The sequence below is a fragment of the Lactuca serriola genome, chromosome 3, assembly GCF_051521515.1.
Source record: "Lactuca serriola cultivar US96UC23 chromosome 3, Lser_US96UC23_V15, whole genome shotgun sequence".
NCBI classification, from domain to species: Eukaryota; Viridiplantae; Streptophyta; class Magnoliopsida; order Asterales; family Asteraceae; genus Lactuca; species Lactuca serriola.
Window position 1 is genome coordinate 96,891,754 of NC_136410.1, and position 6,899 is coordinate 96,898,652.

General features: G+C 33.5%; 1 long non-coding RNA gene across 1 annotated transcript; it reads left to right on the forward strand.

Moving 5' to 3' along the window:
- The first annotated feature begins 345 nt into the window (after nucleotides 1-345).
- LOC145092908 (uncharacterized) lies at nucleotides 346-1,214 on the forward strand. Its single transcript, XR_013702680.1, has 2 exons — nucleotides 346-562; nucleotides 961-1,214. It is a non-coding gene; the product is annotated as an uncharacterized LOC145092908 (long non-coding RNA).
- Nucleotides 1,215-6,899: the final 5,685 nt, after the last annotated feature.

The window sequence follows — 6,899 nt, forward strand, 5'->3', positions numbered from 1 at the left end:
TTGTCGATCATCGTCGGTCTCGTTGCTATCTCCGCCACCGCCAGGCCTTGCAAGACGATCTTCTTCATCACATCCACTTCCTCCTCCTACTACCCAGCCGACACTAATCACCCTGGAAACCCTAATTTCCCCCACCAAAACCCCACTAATTCCCCTCGTTTGACCTTCTTCATCACCGAAATCCACGAATTCCACCGCAGCAGGTCCTTCCCCCGTCCGATCTTCCCCGACCGAGCAGTGGAAGATGTCGTCTCTTCAAAACCCTCTTCTTCTTCCTCGTTTCGCGATCGCACCCTGGACATCATCAGTATTGTCGGCGCTCTACTCGTCGGTGTAGGCTGCGGGGCTCTCACCGCCGCAACCATGTACTTAATCTGGTCCGTATGTTCTAGCAGACGCTTGGATTTCGGCTCCGATTCCGATGAGGAAGAGTACGACGTCGACGATGAGGATGACGTCACCCATAACAAGAACGGTTACGCCCCTATCCCTGCCGCCACCAAGCCTGTGCCTCCTTCTGCCGATGAAGTCGATGCAATGAAATAGATGAAGCTCTGGTTTGGTAAGTATGTCCTTTGGATTTTTAAACCAAGTGTATGTCTCATGTATGTGGATTCTTCCTTTCTGTTACTATATGTATCTGTTAAAATGCTAAAAATTTTAAGTGCTACTATGGTTCGATTTGCTTATTCTTACGCGATATGTGTGAATTTATGATTGCTATGCTTATTATACATATGGCGTCTCTAGGATTGTACAGCTAAATCCCTAATTTTTCTATGCTTGATTAGTCAAGAGGTATTTGTTAGAGTTGTTCTAAATTGATATTGATCACTGGGATGTTTCTGATTACCTTTTATGGTTGGTTTACTCCGGTTTTGTTCAATCATTCAAGATTTATTACATATTAATAAGTAGGCGATCACACTTATGTTCTTCAAGATTATATTTTTCTTGCAGCTCTGTGGTTTACTGAATGGAAGTACTATGATCTCTTCTCGGGATCCTCCATTATTGCCACTCATGGTGAACTATTCCAATGAGTATCTTCCTTTGTTTTACATCTTTTGGTCTGTAGTTATCTTTGCATACTTTCTTTGCTCGTTGCTCTTTGACTCTCAATTTTCTTTTTCTCATATAAAACATTGAAATTTCTGCTATTAACTATTTTATGTTGTTATATACTTATATCACATGCCACATGCATTTGTTAACACTTGGGTTTTCATGATTCCATCATTTGATTAATTAATATGAAGATATGTCTTTGTTGTGGGTGTTTGTGTACAATTGCTCGGAAATTTAGAAGTATTTGGTACAATTTAAGGTACGCTTTTTTAAAAACAAATAATGAAAGTAAGAATGAAACTGTGAATGGATATGATATGATAGGATAAGGATGCGTTTTTAAAGTTTGGAAGTAATTATCGTATATATTCTGTCGTTTTACTTTAGTAAAACATATTCCTAACTTTTTAATTTTGTGCAAATATTCACTAAATCATGAAATTGAAGACACTTTAATGCAAAAATTCGTGTACAAAGAATCCGGCTCATATATAGAAGTGCCTCAACAGATAAATGAGAAATAGATAACACTTATGGAAGCAATCAGCGACTATAAACAAACTCTAGTCCAACTGAGCCATTTAGAACCAAAACCCATATTCTTTTAAGTCGCCTCGGTTTATAGAAATCATAAACATCCTTAAAATCTACTTTAGATACCATAATTTTTTTTTTTCTTTTTTATATCACTCAATCACATTATTTACCATGGTAAATGTCTATTGTTCAATACTAGCCACACTTACCATTACTTTCACCAATCAATTAACTAGATTTTTCTCCAAAATTTTATAATGCACTATCATATAATAGTAACGCACATCAGCTTTGGAACTTTAGGAATAAGGGTACTAAACACCATTTTGGAATTTTATACTTGGATATTGAAATTTTACAACACACGTCTCCATTTACTCCAGAATTGTTATAAAATTTTAGAAATCTTACATATATTCAATCTCCTCCGACTCTTACACAAGAATCAATTGTAGAACCCGTAGTTAGCCTAGCCTCCCGTTTACTATTAAGTTGATTACAATAAGTTTGTATTTAGTATCACATTTTTCAGATTCTTGAACGCTTTTCTTTTCCTTGATCCAATTTCCACCTTGAATTTAATGTTTATAAGCTTGCTTTTGAAATAAATCATCTAGTCTTCGCTATCTTCGGCCAAGAACCATTGACCAAATTCCTGAAATCATCAACAGTTAACGTCATCCAAGAATGAAAAACTTTGAATAGCATAGGATAATAGTTCAAAATCATGATTACCCAACCATTTTCTATCCAACACGATAGAAGAAATATTAGTAAAAACATCAATTAAATCACCTGAAATAAGAAATCTATCGATTTTACTCATTTTAAAGCCCACTATTAGTAAAAACATCAATAGAAGAAATATTAGTAAAAACATCAATTAAATTACCTGAAATAAATCACCTGAAATATTAGTAAAAACATCAATTAACTCACGTAAAAGCTCTACCCTCAAATGGAACGTCAACCAAACTCGCATCTTGAATAAAATCATTGAGAGAATTAGCCAATAAATAGCCATTTGATGTCTGCAGAGAATAATAATCCCATAAAAAACTTAGAATTTTTGTCATCTTTCACACCTAATTGTACGAGCAAAACCCAAATCTTCCATGCATTCATTCTCATTCGACTCTTCCCCATTTACTCTTAAGTCGATTCGAATAAGGTTCTGTTTAGTATCACATTCTTCAGATTCTTGAATGCTTTTCTTTTCCTTGATCCAATTTTGACCTTGAATTTAATGCTTTTTGAGATAAACTCATCTTGTTTAATTTCACCACCTACGGCCCAAGAACTATTCACCAGATTCTTGAAACCATCAAACTCATAGGATAAAAAAGTTTAAATAGCATTGGACAATAATTCAAAGTCATGCTTTTAAGTATTATTGAACTATGACCCAATAGTTTTCTATCCAACACAATAAAGGTAATTTTAGGAAAAACATCAACTAAATCACCTGAAATAAAAACCCTATGGATTTTACTCATTTCCCACGTAAAAGCTCTTAAACCCAAATAGAACTTCAACCAAACCCAGATCTTAATCATTGAAAAAGTTAGCCAAGGAATGACATAAATTGGAGCCATAACTCTCTGGTTTATCACGAACCTTGTTAAAATCACAAAAAATAATACAATCCTAGTATCGACAATTGATAAAAGACAAAAAGAATCCTTTCACTAATCGTGTCTTGGGAAGCATGAACATTAATCATAGAATTAAAATTAATCCACTTTCCCTCAACAATAACAAAATTACCACACGTGTGACTCTTTGTTTGGTGAACATGGAAGAAGGGTTCCCAAAAAGAAAAAAATGCCTCCGGATCTACCCTCGTACTACTACATGCAAAATAAAAACGGAAGTTTCCTATAACATCTTCATCTTTACTATATCTAATCTAGTCATCAACGTTTCTTGGATACCCAAGAAATCCATTCTATTATCAACACATATAGTTTTTATCCACCAACGCTCATTACTAATCCCAATCCCCCAATTATTTATTGGGACCCTCTGTTCCACCAATCTCATATGCTTGAGAGTTTTAACCTTCTTCGGAAAAAAAATTTCTTTCTTTAATCTACTATAATTTTGCAAAATAATGTCATGTCACTTGTGTCAGAGAGATTGTAAAAAATAAGAGAAATAACGGCAATGTATGAGGTATTCATGTATGTCATTTCATAGCTAGACATTAGGAAATGGGCAAACATACATCCCCCAACAACAAGAGTTACATATTATTGATGATTTGTTTGCCAATATTTTATGGCAATTTAGGCATTAGTTTTGTCGTTTGGTAAGAGATTACCATATAGCACGTATAACCATCTACGAAAATATGGCTACTCATATGTACATCATCTGGAAGGCCCTTGGAAAATAATAATATTTCTGGTAAAAGAGCATCGAACAAGTGATAAAAATTCATTACCTTTTAAGGAAAATGACACAACGGTCCTACTATGTATTTCAATTTTACCCGTTCAATCCCTAAAGTTTTTTTTGTGCCTTTTAAGGGAACAAACTGTTTTTTGTCGGATCGATTTGGTCACTTTTGACAACATGAAGGGGTAACCCGGTTACCCCTTTGCCACATAGACATTGACCCATTTTCCTTATCATTGACTTCGAAAAGTCAAAAAATTCTAAAGACTTAGTGTTCTTCATCTTCTTCAACCCAAATGGACAAACTTGAAGGAGTTCCTTCAACAAAATGTCTTATCTTAACCACCGGAGACTCTCCAAAGAAGTTTATCAACCGGGTCATTAGTGGTGAAGCCTACAACGCTTCAAACACAGTTCCAGAATCCTTGATCCAGGATGCTGCTTGGAGAATCCTTTGAAAAAAAATTAATCTTTTGGAAATCAGAAATCGAATCAACAAATGGGTGTTTAAGAAGTTGGTTTGTTGTCCATCTTTCTTCAACATTTGTTCGCAAACACTTATTCAAGAAATCTTTAGCTTCCACCGATAACCATGTCGGAAACAATGGCACATCGCCGGAATACCTAATTCTGTATAAAGCAGACATCGGGGATCAACACCTGGAGTGATGATGGAATCAGGACGCTAGAACAGTGGTTCACAATCACTCCATGGAGCACCGCTGAAGTCAATTTTCACAATGAAGTGTTATAGAGGTCCAAACTTGTTACTAACATAGGTCACTTCTCGCTTCCAGAGTAAGTGGAGTGATCGACAAGAGCAAGTCACCCATTCACAGTATTGCTATTGGGAGAGAGCACCCTAGTGAGCGGAGCAACAAATTTGGAATACATACCTTTGGTACGTCTTTGGCCCGCCGACAGGTCGTGTTTTTGGTTGCGTAGTTGCAAAGAATGAACCCTGATCCCCTAAATCGGACCTTAGTACCCGAAATCAAGAAATACAGTTAAGTAGCTTTGCCTTCAGATTCTAATCAATTTTAGAGGAAACCAAAACCTAGAAGAATTTAAGAAGCGTACGTGAATATGGGCAAAACGTAGCAAAATTTAGACGAAGGATTATATGAAAAAGTCAAAATAGTCATAATTTTGACTTTTACGTTTTCACTATTTTGACTTTTAAATGAAAAATGCTTCAGTGACACATGAAACCTGCTAATATAAGTTAGAGAGACTAAAAAGACAGGTCATTTCAAAGTTTGTTCCCTCAAAAGACTTGAAAATAACTTGAGAGACTGAATGAGTAAATGTGAAATACATAGTAGAGCTAATGTTTCATTTTCCCTACTTTTTATTATAAATATTATGTAATATGTAACGTAAACTTTGTTATAAATAAAATTGTTTTAATAATATTCATCTAACTGATGTTAGCTTTGTTTTCCTAATAATAGCACAACATACCTCAAATAAAAATTAGGTATGCATGACAAATAAAATTATAAAAGTGATGTGTATGTATCGCAAAGTCTGAAACAAATATAAATCTTACTCCTTAAAATATTTTAATACAAAAATCTATAAAAAGTTACTTGTTTGACGATACATGGGAAAGATTAGTCTCCGACCCATTTTCACACCCATCAAGCCAAGAAGTATAAATAAATTGTTAGATTTTGGTCTCTTGTTATTTTATCATCCATCTTTATGTTGGATTTGAACGGTTGGGCAACTCATTTGTGAGAAACGTCCTTGAAATTATATGTTATGCACAACTCTTTCATTAATATTGAGTTTCTAGAGTGTGTGATTTTGGCTTGTAGTTTGTGATTCAGTCATTAAGATTAAGTTTCACCTCCTCATGAGGAAATTATTCAGGGAAATAATTGACATGCAAAAACTTCCTGGTTCTCTATTTGACCATATGACCTCTATTATTTTGATAGTCACTCAACATATAAATTTTGAGACTATTTATGACCGAAGACATTTAAAACTAATTTGATGAACACTAACTCTGATTATAAATGTACTAACTCAGATTATAAATGTACAAGGTATCGAAGAAACTGAAATTTCCTTAAATAGATCCAAAAAACCTACCATTTGTAAAAAATTTCATCTTCAAAGTTTTGGAAGATACTTTTTTACTAGAAAAAAATACTCTGAAAACAATAATGATGTTTGGAAATGCTAGAAAAAACGGTTTTTGAAATTATGTTGTAAAATTGATTTTTGAGTTTTAAATGAGTTCAAAAATTCATGGTTTTGAAAATTTTGATAAAGTAATTTTCCAAATAACTTTATATCATAAAACTTTATTTTGAAAGCTAGAGACTATTTTACACATCTTATTACCAAACCATATTCGAAAATTATAGGTTACATTTGGGAAAAAAATCAATTCCGAAAGAACTTTTTTTTTTTTTTTTTTTTAAATTATAAATCGATTCTAAAAAATTAGCATAGCCGAAATATATATTCAAATCATGATATTTTGTAAATGGTGGTCATGAGTGAGATATGTTTTTTTAAAACCCTTTTATGATTATTCAAGTCATTATTTTAAACATATTATTGACAAAAAACAAACCAAATGTAGAAAAACACTCATCCAATGGTTGTGTGACATTTGGCAAACGGGGGATGACATTTGGCATGCATGGGCCTGTTTGGAATCAGATTTTTTCTTTTTTTTACCATTTCACCCCTTAATTTTACCGATTTCATCAATATTTGGTCATGATTACATAAATAACCCTTCTTTTTTTTAAAAATTAGCTCATTTTATTAAATCATATCTCAGGCATGCAATATTTGATAAATAAGTGGCCAAGCATTGTAATATATATATATATATATATATATATATATATATATATATATATATATAT